Source organism: Choloepus didactylus, chromosome 18 (genome assembly GCF_015220235.1).
Source record: "Choloepus didactylus isolate mChoDid1 chromosome 18, mChoDid1.pri, whole genome shotgun sequence".
In the NCBI taxonomy this organism is placed as follows: Eukaryota; Metazoa; Chordata; class Mammalia; order Pilosa; family Megalonychidae; genus Choloepus; species Choloepus didactylus.
Window position 1 is genome coordinate 75629786 of NC_051324.1, and position 17694 is coordinate 75647479.

The following is a 17694-nucleotide window of genomic DNA, read 5'->3' on the forward strand; positions in this document are numbered from 1 at the left end:
GGGATGGAGGTTTGGTTAGCTGTTCTTTTTTACTTTTATTTTTTATTTTTTTTTAATCATCATTTTATTGAGATATATTCACATACCACGCAGTCATACAAAACAAATATACTTTCGATTGTTTATAGTACCATTACATAGTGGTACATTCATCACCCTAAATCAATCCCTGACTACCTTCATTAGCACACACACAAAAATAACAAGAATAATAGAGTGAAAAAGAGCAATTGAAGTAAAAAGAACACTGGGTACCTTTGTCTTTTGTTTCCTTCCCCTACTTTTCTACACATCCATCCATAAACTAGACAAAGTGGAGTTTGGTCTACTTTTATTTTTATCTATTTTTTTGTTTTTGGAGTAAGGAAAATGTTCAAAAATTGATTATGGTGATGAATGCACAACTATATGATGGTACTGTGAATAATTGATAGTACACTGTGGATGATTGTATGCTGTGTGACTATATCTCAAGAAAACTGCATTTTAAAAAAATATCATCTTCGAGAGACACTATTTACTATGGGTTCACACCACAGGAGTGAAGTTAAGATTAAGAACATGCTATTTTTTTTTCTGGAGTATAGAATTCAACCTACCACATATGGAAAAGTCTATGTTTAACTTTCTGAGGAACTGCCAAACTGTTTGCACTGCAACTGCACCATCTTACGTTCCCACCAACAATATACAAGGGTGCTTGTTTCCCTTGCATCCCGCCCAACACTTATTTTCCATTTTTTTTTAATAATTGCCATCCTAGTGGGTGTGAAAGGGTATCTCATTGTGGTCTTGATTTGCATTTCCCTAATGGCTAATGATGTTGAGCATCTTTTCATGTCTTGTTTTGTTTTTTTTGTTGTTGGCTTTTTCCTTAACAGCAGGCATTTATTGGCTCACAGTTTCAGAGACTAGCAGGCTTTTTCCTTCAGGCTGGCTGGCAATCTTTGGGGTTCTCTGGCTTTTCCATCATTTATGTGCTTTTTGACCATTTGCATGTCTTCTTTGGAGAAATGGCTGCTCAAGTCCTTGGGCCATTTCTTACTTGGGTTGTTTGTCTTTAGTTGATATTAAACCTTTATCAGATATATGGTTTCCAAACATTTTCTCTCATCCTTTAGGTTGTCTTGTCTTTACACTTTCTTGATACTGTCCTTTTTTGTTGTTGTTGTTGTTATTGTTAATTTTTTTTTAATCTTCATTTTATTGAGATATATTCACATACCACGCAGTCATACAAAACAAATCATACTTTCGATTGTTTATAGTACCATTACATAGTTGTACATTCATCACCTAAATCAATCCCTGACACCTTCATTAGCACACACACAAAAATAACAAGAGTAATAATTAGAGTGAAAAAGAGCAATTGAAGTAAAAAAGAACACTGGGTACCTTTGTCTGTTTGTTTCCTTCCCCTACTTTTCTACACATCCATCCATAAACTAGACAAAGTGGAGTGTGGTCCTTATGGCTTTCCCAATCCCCTTGTCACCCCTCATAAGCTACATTTTTATACAACTGTCTTCGAGATTCATGGGTTCTGGGTTGTAGTTTGATAGTTTCAGGTATCCACCACCAGCTACCCCAATTCTTTAGAACCTAAAAAGGATACTGTCCTTTGATACACAAAAATTTTTAATTCTCCTGAGGTCCAATTTATAATTTGTTTCTTTTGTTGCTTGTGCTTTTGTGTAAATTCTAAGAATCCATTGTCTAATAAGGTCCTGAAGATATGTTCCTCTGTTATATTCTAAGAGTTTCATCTCTTGTATTTGGCTTATCAATCCATTTTGAGATAATTTTTGTTTATGGTGTGAAGTAGGGGTCCACTTTCATTCTTTTCCATGTGAATATCTCCTGTCCCAGGACCATTTGTTGAAGGAGTTTTCTTTCCCCATCGAATGGACTTGGTACCCTTGTCAAACGTCAATTGGCCGCAGATGTGTAGGTTGATTTCTGAGCTCTCAATTTTGTTCCATTGGTCTATATGTCTGTCCTTGTACCAATCCCACACTGCTTTGATTACTGTAGCTTTGTAGTGAGTTTTGAAATCACAAGTGTGAGTCCTCCAACTTTATTCTGTTTCAAGATGTTTTTGGCTATTTGGGGTGCCTTGCACTCCCATAAGAATTTGATAATCAACTTTTTCATTTCTGCAATGAAGACTGTTATTTTGATTCAGATTGCATTGGATCTGTAAACCCCCTTGGATAATGTTTTAGTTTTCAATCTAATAAAGCAAATACGATTGCAGTGGGTTGGCTTAACAGCAGGAATTCACTGGCTCCTGGTTTCAGAGGCCAGAGGACTCGTTTCCCCCAGGGTCAGTGTCTTCTGGCTGGCCAGCAATCTTGGGGGTGCCTGGGCTTTTCCATCACATGGCAGTGCACGTGCTGGTGTCTTCTCCGTTCTCTTCCAGGTTCCGTTACTTCCAGCTTCTGGCTGCTCCCACGGCTTCCTCTCTGTCTGGTTTCCTTCACTTAGAAGGACCTCAGCCTGTTGGCTTAAAGCCCCCCGCCTTCGGTTTGGGCCCTGTTCTAGTTGGCTAATGCTGCTGGAATGCATAACACCAGAGACGGACTGGCTTTCATAAAGGGGTTTATCTGGTTACACAGTTACAGTCTTAAGGCCATAAAGTGTCCAAGGTAACTCATCAACAATGGGTTGATGGCGTCCGGAAAAACCTCTGCTAGCTGGGAAGGCACGTGGCTGGCGTCTGCTCCAAAGTTCTGGTTTCAAAATAGCTTTCTTCCAGGATGTTCCTCTCTAGGCTGCAGCTCCTCAAAAATGTCACTCTCAGTTGCTCTTGGGGTGTTTTTCCTCTCTCAGCTTCTCCAGAGCAAAAGTCTGCTTTCAAAGGCCATCTCCAAAATGTCTCTGTAAGCTTCAGCTCCTCTCTCAGCTCCTGTGCTTTCTTCAAAGTGTCCCTCTTGGCTGTAGCTCCTCTTCAAAATGTCACTCTCAGCTGCACTGAGTTCCTTCTGTTTGTCAGCTCATTTATATGGCTCCCTGAATGGGTGGGGTAACACCTCCATGGAAATTATCCAATCAGAGTCATCACCCACAGTTGGGTGGGGTGCATCTCCATGGAAACACTCAAAGAATTACAATCTAATCAACACTGATACATCTGCCCACACAAGATTACATCAAAGATAATGGCGTTTGGGGGGACATGATACATTCACACTGGCACAGGCACCTTAACTGATGACGTCTTCCAATCCTGTTTACAAATGTGTCACACCCACAGCCCAGGGTGGGACCTGAACAGCCTTTTGTGGGAGGCAGGATTCGGTCATCACTTCCATGGAAAGGGTGGACTGGTTCCATGCTCAGTTAAACCCTCACCTGGCGCCCTGCTCTGTGGGACTCACCTTCCAGAAGCTCCAGGAGGTCCCTTTTAGAGCTGCTTCCGGCCTTACTCCCAGAGCACACCATCTGGATGGGCTCAGGATTTTCCGAGACATCAATTCCCGGTTTCTTTGTGCTTAGGAGTTCAGTTTTCATCCCTTTCCTCTCGCCACTCACCCTGCACACTCACCCAGGCTGCTCAAGCAAATGCCACGTAGTGGGTCGGCTTGAACAATGATGGTTTATTAACTCTCAGTTTTGAGGCCAGGAGAAAGTCTGAACTGAGGAGATGTTCTGGTTTGCTAATGCTGCTGTTACGCAAAACACCAGAAATAGATTGGCTTTAATAAAGGGGGTTTATTTGGTTACAAAGTTACAGTCTTCAGGCCATAAAGTGTCCAAGGTAACACTTCAGCAATCGGGTACCTTCACTGGAGGATGGCCAGTGGCAGTTGGAAAAGAAGGCACGTGGCTGGCGTCTGCTTGCTCCCAGGTTGCGTTTCAAAATGTTGCTCTTGGGGTGTTTTATCCTCTCTTAGCTGCAGCTCCTCTTGAAAATGTCACTCTCAGTTGCTCTGAGGTCCTTCTGTCTGTGAGCTCCTTTATAGGGCTCCAGTGATCCAATTAACACCCACCCTGAGTGGGCGGGGTGACACCTCCATGGAAATTATCCAATCAAACGTTTCACTCACAGTTGACTGAGTCACATCTCCACGGAAACAAATCAAAAGATTCCAAACTAATCAACACTAATGCACTTGCCCCCACAAGATTACATCACAGAACGTGGCGTTTTGAGGGACATAATGCATCCAAACTGGCACAGGCAAATCAAAGTGAGACTTTCTTCCTGAAGACTGATGTTCTGGGGTCGGCTTCCAATGAACTGGGGTCCTGGGCCCCTCTGTCCCCCGGCAGTGCACCTGGCACCTCTCCCGTCCTCTCCCTTCTCTGCCAGGTTCCTCTGACCTTCAGCTTCTTGCCTCTGTGGCTTTCTCTCTCTCTCCCTGTCTGAATTTCATTGTCTTATAAAGGATCCAGTAAAGGATTAAGACCCATCCTGATTGAGGTGGGCCACACCCTAGCTGAAGTCACCTCACCAAAAGGTCCTACCTACAGTGGGTTCACACCCACGGCAATGGACTACGTTTAAGAACATGTCTTCTGGGCCACACGCAGCCCCAAACCACCCTACAGGTTCTGCAGGCCAAGGGAGACTGAGGTGCTCGGACGGGAGCGGAAAAGCTGCTTCTGCTGGGAAAGGGTCTCAGCAAAACCTCGTGCTCCAGCGCATCTGCTCACCTGCCCCCAACCTGGCAATTCCGGCACCCTTTATCACCCACCGGAGCCGTAACCAACACAGAAGACCCTGGGAGAGGAGGAATTCAACTTGCAGTTGATTCAGGGGCAGCTTTTGGGGTTGGGTTTTGGAAACCTTGGCCCTGCCGCTGCAGGAGAGAAGTGTTTCCTCGAGGGCCAACGTGGAGCGCTCAATTCCCCGAGGTGGCCCTCAGGCCGGGAATTTTCCTTCCCTGACTTTTCCATCCCACATAGAAGCAACCGACCAACCTAATCATACTTGAGCCGAGCTCCACCGCTCCCCAGGAGAGCTGAGGGGAGGCAAATATTTTGGAAATCCAATGTGCCGCACCCAGCTGACCCCCCAGCCTTCCTGAGGCACCGCCCGCTGCCCCAGGGCCAGGACAGCGTGAGGGGTGGGGGGGGCACAGGCTGGAGAAGGGAGCCCCCCCACCCCCAGCCGGCTGATCCCCCCACACCTGTGGCTCAGACCGCAGTCCTGCTTCCGGGCCCAGGGGACCACTCGGAACCCATCTGGGTGCCTGCGGCGTCACCAGCTCCGTCTCTCGGAAACCAAGCCCCCCACCTCGGGTCCCTTCCTCACCTCCCACCGTGCAGCCTGTCAGGAAATCCTGGACTCGACGTTGGGGCAGCCCAGGCCGGGCCTTCAAAGTGCGGGTGGGGTCGGGGCCCTCCTTGGCTGCACCCCTCCCGGGCCCCGCCGCTCAGGAGCAAAGCCCAGGCCCACACCATCGGCGGGTCACCCCTCTGCTCCCACGCTCACCCGGCACGCTCACTTGCACACTCACCCTGCACACTCACCTGCACACTCACCTGCACGCTCGCCCCGCACGCTCACTTGCACGCTCACCTGCACATTCACCCTGCACACTTACCTGCACGCTCACCCTGCACACTCACCCTGCACACACACTCACCCTGCATTCACCTGCACATTCACCTGCATGCTCACCTGCACGCTCACCTGCATGCTCACCCTGCATTCACCTGCACACTCACCCTGCACGCTCACCTGCACACTCACCCTGCACACTCACCTGCACGCTCACCTGCACATTCACCCTGCACGCTCACCCTGCACACTCACCTGCACGCTCACCTGCACGCTCACCCTGCACTCACCTGCACACTCACCTTGCACGCTCACCTGCACACTCACCTTGCACGCTAACCTGCACGCTCACCGGCACACTCACCCTGCACGCTCACCTGCACACTCCCCTGCACACTCCCCTGCACGCTCACCCTGCACGCTCACCTGCACGCTCACCCTGCACACACACTCACCCTGCTCTGTCTCCAACAGCCGGGCCTGCTCTGCCCCAGGGCCTTGGCACTGGCTGCCTCCCGCACAGCAGCCACTCACCCCCTCTCCTCCGTGTCATGGAGGCCGCCCCAACCACCTTCCTTCAAGGGGTGCACCCCCAGCGCCCCCCACTCCCCTCACCCCTCCTGCTTCCTTCTCCTCTGAAGCACCCATCGTCCAGCATTTAACTTATTGGTTTGGGGTGTCACCCCCTCCCTGCAGCCGAGGGGCTGCGGCCTGAGAGGTGAGTGTGTGTCCAAGGCTGCGTGGGGTTGGCGCGGAGCTGGCCCCGGCCTGGCTCTGTCTCTTCTCCTTTGCCACAAGCCAAGTGCCAGCCCCTTGAGGTGCCCAGCGGGCGGCAGCCATGGCCGAGCTGCAGGCGGAGGGGCTGGGGCTGCCCTGGCAGTGCCGCTGGGCCCCACCCACATGCCCACCCTTGGGTGCTCACCGACAACTGGAGATCTGAAGTGGGAATTGCTAACAGGGGGAGCAGGGCTGCCATGGGGCACAGGGGGCCCGGGGACCTGGGAGGACCATGGGGGACAGGTGAGCTGGGCGGGGTGCATGGGGGTCTCTCGGGACACCACCCGGCAGGGGCTTGGGGCTGTGACTGGGTGCACGTGTGCCTATGCACGTGTGACAAGCAGGAAGGAAAGGGCCTGGGACACCTTGGGGTGGGGACAAAGGTCTTTCTGAGCAGCCGTTGAGCGTCCTTCTCAAATTCCCCTGCAGCTCTTGGGAACAGGGCGTGTTTGCTTTTCCTGCTTCTCAGAATAAAGGGAGAAAAAAACTGCCTGAAACTGGACCCATGGGCCAGCCTGGAGGGGACCTTGAGCAGGCACGGAAGGGCCAGCCCTGGGGCACCCATGGGGGGAAAGCCGTGGGGGTTGGTGCAGGGGGCTGAGGTCACCTTGGCCTCAGTGCTGGGGAGGTGGGGCCGTGTGCCGTCCCACGCCTGGGACCCTGGCCCCCGAAACACGGTGGGTGATGGTGATGGAGGGCAAGGCTGTCCCCTAGCCAGGGCCCGAGGGGGCGGGGGGGGTGCAGGGAGAGAGGGGCCTCTGCCTCGTCTGACCCAGCTCGGGCCCCGGGTGTGGGGGAAGCTGTCTGCGCCCCAGGTGGCACGTCCCTCCGAGCGGCCGCTGTGTTGGGACTGAGGCGAGGCGGCCACAGCCTGGCCCTGCACCCGAGCTGCCAGCCCCGAGTCACGCTGTCCCGGGCCCCGGAACCCGGCCCCACTGACCCTGGAGGCTCCCCGTGGCCCCACGTTGCCCTCGCTGTCACCGAATGCACTCCTGCCCGTCCGAGGCCGGGAGATGGAGGCTGACACTCCCTGTCCCCGTCCCCTTCTTGGCCTCTGGGTTCGGCCTGGGCATCAGCCCCTCTGGGGGATCCCCTCGGGCCCCAGGCCCTGGGCTGCTTCTCTCTGCCCCAGACTAGGCTGGGAAGCCGGGGGGCAGTGTGGGGGTGCAGGGCTGTTTATTTGTTGCTCCCCAGCTCCTGGCCCTTCTGCCAGATGAGTGAGTGAGTGAGCTAGTGAATGAATGAATGAATGACACGTGCCCTCACACACGCCAGCGTGAGCCGTGCAGGGACGAGTGGGGTCGACGTTTGTCCCTGTGACATCCAGACAGGGAGCCTCTGGGGCCTCCCAGACACAGGTGCCACAGAAGCAGGGAGCCGCGAGGGGAAGCTGAGGACGGCGTCAGGGCCAGTGGGCAGGGGTCTTTCCGGAGGGGCCAAGAGGTCCGTGGGTGGGGACGGAAGGCACAGGGTGCCGAACCGATCGGGTCACCGCTCCCCTTCACTCGCACACACAGGCGCAGACACACCAACGTGGGCCTACACTCGGCCGTACCCAAGGGGGCACACGTGGTGCACACACGTGCACACCCACATGTGTGGATGCACACAGGGGCCCGGGGCGCGTGCACAGGGGCACACCCAGACACGCACCTCCTTGGCGCTGCTTTTTGGGAAGGGCTGAGCCATGTCGCCATCCCTGGGCTTGGTGTCTGCCTACCCGAGTGCCGCCACAGGTGGGGACAGAGCCCTGGCACCCGCCGTGGCTGGACACACCTGGCCGGGCCTGGTCCCTGGGAGCACAGGCCAGGCCCGGGGCCGCTTTGGCCATAACCTCAGGCAGGAAACCAAGGGCTGTCTCATCGCCGAATTTTGTTTCTTCCGAACAGGGAGGGGAAGGACAGACTTATGACCCCCCAGTCCCCGTCTTCTACAGGACAGCACGTGGGTGCTTCTGGCTCCCAGAGCTGCCCTCAGGTGTCTGAGCTGCAGGGCTCCCTGCAGGGGGTGGCTTCGGGGCCCCGGGCTGCCCCAGGAACCCAAGGGGAGGGCGAGCCCAGGGGTGCCTAGGGGGCCCGGCTTGGTCTGGGGGCTCAGTGTCAGGCTTCCTCTGCCATGAGCACTGTGCCAGTTTGAATGTATTATGTCCCCCAAAATGCCATTGTCTTTGATGTAATCTTGTGTGGGCAGATGTAACAGTGTTGATTAGATTGTAATTCTTTGAGTGTTTCCATGGAGATGTGCCCCACCCAAATGTGGGTGATGACTCTGATTGGATAATTCCCATGGAGGTGTTATCCCACCCATTCAGGGTGGGTCTAAATTAAATCACTGGAGCCATATAAATGAGCTGACAAACAGAAGGAACTTAGTGCAGCTGTGAGTGACATTTTGAAGAGGAGCTACAGCCCAGAGGGACACTTTGAAGAATGCCCAGAAGCTGAGAGAGGAGCTGCAGATGAGAGACAGTTTGATGACAGCCATTGAAAGCAGACTCTTGCTCCGGAAAAGCTGAGAGAGGACAAATACCCCAAGAGCAACTGAGCGTGACATTTTGAGGAACTGCAGCCTAGAGAGGAACATCCTGGGAGAAAGCCATTTTGAAACCAGAACTCTGGAGCAGACGCGAGCCACATGCCTTCCCAGCTAACAGAGGTTTTCCGGACACCGTTGGCCATCCTCCAGTGAAGGTACCGGATTGTTGATGACTTACCTTGGACACTTTATGGCCTTAAGACTGTGACTGTGTAACCAAATAAACCCCTTTTATAAAAGCCGATCCGTCTCTGGTGTTTTGCATTCCGGCAGCATCAGCAAACTAGAACAAGACCCTCATCTGGGAGGGGGGTCCTTTGGGCCCACGGGACACTTCAGAGAACATTTCCCGCGGGGCCCCCTTTGAAGAACATGAACCAACAGACTCTGAGCCCCATTATCACCCCCAAGGCCGGCGGAGGCCAAGCCGTGCCCCAGAGCCTCCGGGACACCCCAGGATCCGGGGAGGGAGCTGACCCTGCCCACGGGGAGAGCAGCCCCCTCGTGTCCAGATACGCACCAGGGCTTCACGAGGTTAAGGTTTTGCCAAGGCGGGAAGTGCCGGAGCTGGACTCGGCGCCCAGCCCACAGCCTCTGCAGTTGCTCAGTCACTGGCTTGTTGATTCTTTTCTTCGCCCAACATGGTGGGACCCAGAGTCTGGGAAGGGGACAGACGCGGAGGGAGTGTGTCCATGCACACCTTCAGGGCTGTGCCCAGGGAGGGGGGCGCAGGGGCTGCCTTGGGTGCCAGGGAGCTCTGGGTGCCTCCCAGGCCTCCTCCCCCGGCTGCACCCACCCCCCATCTCCTGAAAGCCCCCGACCCACGCTGGGGTCTCTGCCCTCCCGGCAGTCGCCTTGTCCGGAGCCTGGTGCTGGAGCAGGGGCTGTGGCGGTAACAGGGGCTGCCCAGTTCCTGGAGGCCCTCAGTCCCCGAGGCATGACAGGGGTCGCCTCCCTGGTAAGAAAAGCCCTGAGGGTCCCTCGCCCGGCCCCTGCACTGAGGGGCTTCATCTCCCGCGTTTAAGGAAGAAGGTGCAGCGCACACAGCGACACCGGGGTGCCCCATCAGGCGCAGCCTGGGAGAGGCCCTGCCAGTCAGGCCGCCTCTGCCGACAGTGGGAGCACAAAAGCTTCGTGTGGGGGCTTGAGGCGGCCGGCAGCTGCTGGGAGACGAGAGCCCGTGCCCCTGTGGGGCCGGAGCTGAGGCCCCCGAGGGGAAACCAGGTGCCCGGGTCCCCAGCCTCTCCACCTGCCCCCCGCCCCGGCCTCTTAGCCCGTAGAGAGGACCGGCCCTCCCTCTGCCTCCAGGACACGAGCCTGCCCAGCTCAGAGGCATCTCTGTCTTCCGGGTCCTGCCAGGCCCTTCCGCCGGCTCCTGCTTCCTCGTGGTTCCCGACGAGCTGCTACTCCTGGGCTCCCAAAGCAGAAGAGAACAAGCCGGAGACTGTGAGACGCGCAACACAGTGTCTTCTCCCTCCGCCGACTAGGTGCGCACACTCTATCCTGGACGCTCGCTCCCGACTGGGGGGCTGCACCTGGTACCCCCCACACACGCACACACATGCATGCGCTGTTAATAACCGCACAGCTTGACCAGGCAGATGCGGCCGCCCTTTGCAGGCGCAGGCTGACTTCCGGCCCTGGAGTGCGGGACACTGATTACGTGCTTCAACTTGGCGGGCCTGGGCTGGGGGACCTGATCAGCCCCTGGGGAGGGTGGTGGGCACGGGCGACAGCGCCCTCCGCAGCCCCCCGGGCCTGGGAAAGTGAGGCCGGAGGCAGGCCCCATTTCCTCACCCAAAATACCACTGTTAGGGGAGACTTGCCGGAGGGAACCGCCTTTTCCCCACCCCCTTATCTTGCCCGGACACTCCCCGTTGCCAGTGCAACTTCCATCACCACCAGTGCGCATACATTGTTGCCAGACACCGTTACCGGAGCAACTCTCGCCCCTTTTCAATCAACCTCCGCGCCCTCTCAGACCAATCCAAGCCTTTAACCTCTACAGCTACCCCGCCCTCTAAACGCCCGATATAAGCTTGTACTCTCCCCTAATAAAGCTCTCTCTCTCTCTTGGCTTCTTCACCCTAAAAGAACCGTGTCCCGCCTGTTCCTTTCTCGCCGCCCTCCATACTTTGCACGCCACGCCGCCGGGGACCTGGCCAAGTCCCCCGCCTCGCCCTCGCCTCCGGGAAAGAGCCCCCGCCGCCGGTACCCTCCGAGCAATCCTGGGAGCCTAGGATTTAGCAACCGGCCGCCACCCCCCCCCCAGACGAATCAACTGCGACCGCACTGGAGGACGGGGACTCGGGAGATGAGCCCCGGACGCTGTGCCCGGCCCTGCTTCCCAGCGGTGCACGGGCTGCTCCAGGGGCTGGAAGCTGCGGGGCAGGGCTGGAGGGGAGGGGGCTGTGCCCAGACGCCCGGGTGGGTTGATTGCAAGTCCGTGGCTGAGGACTGGGCTGCAGGACGCAGGAAGAGGCTCCCCAAGGGAGTGGCTGCCGCAGGGTTAGGAAAAGAGCCCCGTACGTCACTGGAAGGGGAGCAGTGCTGGGGCTTGGGGGTTCAGGCCCAGCCCGAGCGGAGGCAGCTCATCGGCCCCTCGTTCAGCCTCGGGCCAAGGGCTGAGGCCTGGAATGTCTCTTCCCTGGGAGCCAGGAGCCCGCACTGGGGTTAGGAAAACTCTCGTCCCACTCTCTTGACTCCTAAAGCTAAGCCCTGACAAGATGCCCCGGAGACAGAGCTCGGAAGTTGGGCTGCACTAAGTTAGAGCACCTTGGGAAGCACCTTGGATTTTCCACAGATTACCCTCGTAAAAGTGCAAAACCAGGCCTAAACAGGTTAAAGATGATCAGTCAGTCATTAAACTAGCAGAGCAAAAATCGATACTCTTCAGAAGATGAGAGCAAAATCCAGTCTCTCCACGGCGTCACCCACAATGTCCAGCGTACCACGAGACTGTCCTCGAAATGCAGAGATGCAGGAAAAGGTGACTCACGGTCAAGAAAAAAGCAGTCAATAGAAAACTGTCTAGATTTATCAGACCTGATTTTTAAAGCAGCTATTATAAATATGTTCAAAAATTGAAAGAAAATGTCATCTCACTGAGTGAACAGATAGGGAATTTCAGCATAGAAATATAAGCAATATAAAAAGAACCAAACAAAAATTTTAAAGGTAAAATAACTGAATTAAGAATTAAAAATTAAAAATTTACTGGATTAACAGCAGATTGTAGATGACAAAAGAGTCAGTAAACTTGAACATGGATCAATAGAAATTATCCAATTTGAAGAAAGAGACCAACAAAAACAACAAAAAAGTGAACAGAGCAATATAAAATGGTCTAATATACATGTAATTAAAGTCTCAGAAGAAGAAAGTGAGAATAGGGCAGAAAAAATACTTGAAGAAATAATGACCAAAAATTTCCGAAATTTAATTAGAAATATCAACTTATAGATCCAAAAAACTCAGTGAACCCCAAGCAGGATAAGTATAAAAACAACTATACTCAGTCACATTATTGTGAATCTGCTGAAAACAAAAGCTAAAAAGAGAACTTTGAAAGGAAAAATCACATATCACATACAGGGGAAAACTGATATGAATAATGATGTGAATAATGGCTGCCTCCTCACAAAAAACAACAGAGGCCAGAAGACAATGAAATGACATCTTTAAAGTGCTAAAGGAAAAAGTATGTTAACTCAGAAATTCTATGTACAGCAAAAATAGCTTCTAAAAATAAGAGTAAAAGAAAGACAGTTTCAGGTAAATGAAAGCTGAGAGATTTTTGTTACCACCACACCTGCACTATGAGAAATGCTAAAGGATGTTTTTCAGGCTGAGGAAAATTATACCAGATGATTCCTTCATTTAACAGAAGGAATAAATAAGTGGGGAAATGTAAAATACAAAATTCTTTTCAATATTTCCTTAAAAACCAATTTCCTTTTTAAAATAAAATAATAACATTATAAATGAGGTCTATAATGTATATAAAAGTAAAAGATACGTCAACAATAGCCCAAAGGACCATGGAGGGTAGAAGGAATTATCCTCTTGCAAGGTAATTAAATATGTGAAGTGTGAAGTTGGAAATGTGAAGTGGCATTTGTGAAGTGTCAGGTGTGAAGTGGTTCAATATTAACTCTAAACAGATTTTGATAAGTTAAGTATTCATATTGTTGACTCTAAACTACAAAAAAACTAATTAAAAAATGTATAGCCAAGAAACCAATAGAAGATATGAAGGGAAATACTAAAAATATTTGATTATCTCCCTCCAAAAAAGGCAGGAAAAGAGCATCAGAAGAACAAAAAAACAGAAAAGACAATGGAAAATAGAGCAAGGCAATAGACTTAAACCTAACTAGATCTATTTTTACATTAAATGTAAATAGACTTCACACTCGAATTGAAAGGCAAGATTGTCACACTGGATATAAAATCAAGACCACATGCTGTCTACAATTCATGTGCTGTAAAAATGAATGTAGAAAGGTAGAAAAAGATATATCATGTGTCTTAGTTTCCTAGGGCTGCTGTAGCAAAGTACCAAAAGCTAGTGGCATAAAACAACAGAAATTTATTGTCTCACAGCTCTAGAGCCTAGAACTGTGAAATCCAAGTGTTGGCTAGGCCGTGCTTCCTCTGAAGTCTGTAGGGAAGGATCTATTCCATGCTTCTCTCCTGGCTTCTGGTGGATGGTTTGCCAGAAATCCATTTCATTCTTGGCCTCAGTAGTCACATGGTGTTCTCCCCTCTATCTAGAGCCGCCTGTGCCCAGATATCCTCTTCTTATAAGGACACAAGTCATATTGAATTAATGGCCCACACCACCAGAATATGAGCTCATTTTAACTTGCCTAATTCCATCTGTATTGACCCCATTTCCAAATAAGGTCATGTTCTAGTTTGCCAGTGCTGCCAGATTGCAAAACACTAGAAATGGATCAGCTTTTATAAAGGGGGTTTATTTGGTTACACAGTTACAGTCTTAAGGCCATAAAGTGTCCAAGGTAACGCATCAACAATTGGGTACCTTCACTGGAGGATGGCCAATGGTGTCCGGAAAACCTCTGTTAGCTGGGAAGGCACGTGGCTGGCGTCTGCTCCAAATTCTGGTTTCAAAATGGCTTTCTCCCAGGACGTTCCTCTCCAGGCTGCAGCTCCTCTTCAAAATGTCACTCACAGTTGCTCTTGGGGTGTTTGTCCTCTCTTAGCTTCTCCAGAGCAAGAGTCTGCTTTCAATGGCCATCTTCAAACTGTCTCTCATTTGCAGCTCCTCTCTCAGCTCCTGTATATTCTTTAAAGTGTCCCTCTTGGCTGTAGCAAGCTCACTCCTTCTGTCTGAGCTTATATAGGACTCTAGTAAACTAATCAAGGCCCATGCTGAATGGGTGGGGCCACAACTCCATGGAAATTATCCAATCAGAGCTATCACCCACAGTTGGGTGTGTCACATCTCCATGGAAACACTCTATCTAAGAATTACAGTCTAATCAACACTAATACATCTGTCCACATAAGATTGCATCAAGGAATATGGCTTTTTCTGGGGGACATAATATGTATAAACTGGCACAGGTCACATTCTGAGGTAATGGGGAATAGTTCTTCAGCATATCTTGGGGGAGTACAATTCAATCCATAACACCATGCAATAGATAATTTTGGTGGTTTGGAACTGTATGTACCCTAGAAAATCATCCCGTGGGTGTGAACCTATTTTAAGGAGAAAGAGAGAGAGAGCCATGGAAGTAAGAAGCTGAGAGGAACAAAACCCAGCAGAGAAGGGAGAGCCGCCACGTGCCGTGGCATGTGGGACAGAGGCGCCCAGGGTCTCCAGCAGCTGGTCTCCAGGAAGAAAGCACTACCTTGATCTGGAAATTTTCTCGGCCTCCAACTGTAAGCGAATAAACCCCCAAAGTTTAAAGCTGACCCATGTCACAGCATCTGCTTTAAGCAGCCCGGGAGACTGCGCTGGTTTGGAGCTGTTACGTGCCTGGGAAAGGCCGTGTTCTTTTAGTTCATTCCTGCGAGGGTGGGTGGGACCTTTTCGTTAGGTTGTTTCCATGGAGATGTGACCCGCCCAATTCAAGGTGGGTCTTAATCCTTTACTGGAGTCCTTTGTGGGAGTATAAAGGAGAGAAACACCCAGAGAAGCTTGGAGGAAAGCCCCCCGAGGAGCTGAGAGAGCCACTGAAGCCAGGAGCTGAAAGTAGCAGAGCCCAGGAGAGAAGGACCAGCAGCCAGGAGCCACGTGCCTTGCTGCCTGACAGAGGGACCCCGGATGCCAGTGGCCTTTCTTCAGAGAAGGGATCGTCCTGTTGATGCCTCAGTTTGGACATTTTCCTGACCTTAGAACTCTAAATTTGTAAACTAATAAATCCCCATTATAAAAGTCAACCCATTTCTAGTCTATTGCATTCTGGCATTTGTAGCAAACCAAAACAGAAACTAAAACAGATTTTGGTACCAGGAAAGTGGGGTGCTGCTCTTGCAAATGCCCAGAAATGTGAAATGGCTTTGGAATGGGGTAACGGGTCTGGAAGAACGGGGAGGCCTGGATGGCCTCGAAGAGACCACTGGTGGAAATACAGACTCTAAAGGGGCTTCCGACAAGGCCTTGGTGGAAATGGTGAAAGCATCATTGCAAAACTGGAGGGAAGACGACCCTTGTTTTAAAGTGGCAGAGAATTTGGCAAAATTGAGTTCTGATGTCCAAAGGAAGGCAGAATTTGAGAGGGATAAAAGTGGTTATTTGGCTGAAGAGATTCCAAAGCTAAATGTGGAAAGTGCAGCCTCACTTCTCCTTGCTAATTATAGTAAACTCTGTGCCTGCAAAATGGTACGTATTTTTCCAGAACACAAACATACAAAACGATACACTAAACCACGTTAGAACGGGCTGGACGTCTTTACAGAGAGTTGAGCAGTTTTCTGCTCCAATGGCACTTGAACAGAACCTGACGCTGCCCCCCTTGGCCAGACGCTCTGAGCCTGCCCCTGCCACCCCCTCGCTGGGCCCTGCAGACTCTGCGGCTCTCCTCAGCCCCCACCGCATGACCCTGACCCCCTCGGTGCACCCAGGACTCGGCTGCTGCCAATGCCGGATCCACCGGGGCCCTTCGCCTCTGACGTCCACCTGTCAGTGACTTACCACTTTGACCACGGTGATGTGGCTTTGGAGAACTTTCCCAAATATTTCCTCCTCTAGTCTGAGAAGTTTCTGAAGCTGCAGCAGACAGGAGGTGGTTGAGTCTTCCTTGAGGACATCAAGATGCCAGAACATTCCGCCCAGAGGAGTGGTCCGAGAGCAACAGACTGTGTGTGATGCTTGGGAAACAGAGAAGCGCCAGTCTCCACTGGAACCGCACAACCTGGCCACTGGCAAGGACGACCCCACCTGTGTGATCCTGCTGCAACCTGACACCTGAGCGAGCAGGTGAAACCTGTCGCGGAATTGGGTGACCGCGGAACCACCGTGCAGGGTGGGGCCGGGGCCGGGCCTGGCGGGGGTCCTCTGGCAAGCACACCCTGGGAAGCAGCGATGAGGGGCTAAGCCTCGGGCCGCCTTCCCCAGAGCCGGGGGGGCCTCCCGGGGCCACGGGGCCGTGCAGAGACGATGGGTTCACCTTGACCTTTTCCATGAGTTGTATCAACCAACTTCCTTCATCTGTACCATTCCTTCAAACAAAGTAATTTGGTCCCACCCCCTCCCCCCAAAAAAACAAAACTCTTTATGTTAGAATGGTTTCCAGGAGAGGTGCGATGTGAGGAAGCAGGGACGGGAACGCAAGGGAAGGGTGGGGGGGCAAGAGAGGGACACCCTTGGCCCCCGAATGCCAACAAGGGAAAAATAAAGGAATTCAGGGAGGGAGGGGAGGACAGAGGGAGGGCTCCAGCTGCCCTGGCTGAGGCTGGAGGATGGGGTGCACGTTTTGGGGGGCCTCCCGGAGGTGCATTTGTGCACCGTGCTCTTCACAAGCCGGGGGAGCAGGCTCGGGCCCAAGGCCGCTCTGCGTGGCTTTAGACTCCTCACACAGGCCTTCCTGGGAAAGAAAACAAGAAAACAGAGAAGAGAAGAGAAGAGAAGAGAAGAGAAGAGAAGAGAAGAGAAGAAAAAAGAACTGCTTTCCCTTCCCAGGGTCCAGTGCACTTGGCAATGACCAGGCAGGGCAGGGGCCTTGCCCTTTACAGATGGAAAATTTTCTTTTTCTTACTTCAGTTATTTCCTTAATATGAAATATAACATGTATACAAAATGGTAATATCTTTCAAAATCCTATTTAACAAATAGTTATATAGGAAATATCCAAAAATGTTATGAGTTACAGTACCATAGTTTCAGTTATTTCCTTATTGTGAAATATAACATGTATACAAAAGACGTGATAGCTTTTACATTACAATATAACAAGGAGCTATAGAACAAATTTTAAAGGATGCTATGTGTCACTGCTCCACCATTTCAGTTCTTTCCTTCTAGCTAGTCTAATACCCTAGCAACTAAGAAAAAGAAAATTAAATAGACATTCAGTGTTCATGATCCTTTGTTAAATTCCATCTCGTCAGTTGCTCCCCCTTCCTCTAGTTTAATCACTTTCCTGATCTTCAGGGATGTCTGGGCAGTGACCACCCTAACCTGTTCATGTTGAAAAAGGCCGTCAACTTCGTGAGAAAAGGGGATACATCTGGGTGATGTTCTTGAAGAGGCTGTTGCCTCTCGGTTTTGGGACTTAGCTGGCATAGGAGCTCTCTGGAGGATTTAGGTTTCTGAAGAAAAAACTTAGTGAGTGCAACTCACTAAGAATAAACTTAGTGAGTCTCAGATAGGGACCCAGGTACTCTTTAGGGTTTTT

At 51.4% G+C, this 17694-nt stretch overlaps 1 long non-coding RNA gene across 1 annotated transcript in view; it reads left to right on the plus strand.

Moving 5' to 3' along the window:
- LOC119514951 overlaps positions 1–16385 on the plus strand; it is a 27853-nt gene extending 11468 nt beyond the window's left edge. Inside the window, exons 2-3 of the long non-coding RNA XR_005212888.1 lie at positions 10184–10311; positions 16050–16385. This is a non-coding gene — a long non-coding RNA (uncharacterized LOC119514951). The remainder of the gene's footprint in view (positions 1–10183; positions 10312–16049) is intronic.
- The last annotated feature ends 1309 nt before the right edge of the window (positions 16386–17694 follow it).